A 735-nucleotide genomic window follows, 5' to 3' on the forward strand; every position below is an offset into this window, starting at 1 on the left:
TCCGCCTCCTCCTGGCCCGGACTCGGTCCGCCCGGCGATGGGGGGCTGCGGACGCGAAGCAAACAGTCGGCGAGGCTCCGAGGAGCGAAGGGCGGGCAGAGAGCGGTACCGGGTTTTAGGAAGGGGAGGGGCAGGTCAGGGGGCCCCGCAGGTGGAGGTGAAGCTGGTGAAGAGCACCCAGGCCTCCAGACTGTGGCTGCTGAGAAAGGAAGGGCTGATTGGCCGAATCCGGGATGTGGAGGATGTGGATGTGGAGGGAGGAAGTCAGAGGCCCACTGCCCAGATCAGGGGGGTTGTTTGTGTAACTCCAGCTCCACCCCTCCTCCTCGTGGTTGGTTCTGGCACCAGGACCATCTGCCCTCTCCCCTGAGGCTGTGGCACTTGAAGGCCGTGATTCCCGAGTTACTGTCTTCAGATCCTTCAGATGTGTGAACATGCCTTGGTGTTGAACAGGCTTTGGCCTGGAGCGTGTGTGTGTGTAATGATAGCTTTTTTTTTTCATCATCAGAAAAATGTAATAAAAACATAATAAAAGTATAGAACCTATTTTGTAGGTCTGAGAGTTAAATGAAGACTCTTGGCAGTTGCTAAACTGTTAAAACCTAACTTTTCGTCCTGCCTCCTCGCCCACTGGCACCACGATAAGCATCAGTTTGCCCCATGGCCGTCCGTCCCCCTCTCCCGGGTGCACTGGCCGCCGCTCACCCGGTCCCTGCTCCCCAGCTCACCTGCCCG

The 735-nt window shown here is 57.6% G+C and overlaps 1 protein-coding gene across 2 annotated transcripts in view; it reads right to left on the reverse strand.

Moving 5' to 3' along the window:
- The window catches only part of NUDT1 (nudix (nucleoside diphosphate linked moiety X)-type motif 1), a 5,471-nt gene extending 4,736 nt beyond the window's left edge, over window positions 1-735 (reverse strand). For both annotated transcript variants that reach the window (XM_005883364.2, XM_014530990.1), the window contains exon 1: window positions 706-735. The gene's annotated coding sequence lies outside the window, so the exon portion shown is untranslated. The remainder of the gene's footprint in view (window positions 1-705) is intronic.

The sequence above is a fragment of the Myotis brandtii genome, unplaced genomic scaffold, assembly GCF_000412655.1.
Source record: "Myotis brandtii unplaced genomic scaffold, ASM41265v1 scaffold786, whole genome shotgun sequence".
Lineage (NCBI taxonomy): Eukaryota > Metazoa > Chordata > Mammalia > Chiroptera > Vespertilionidae > Myotis > Myotis brandtii.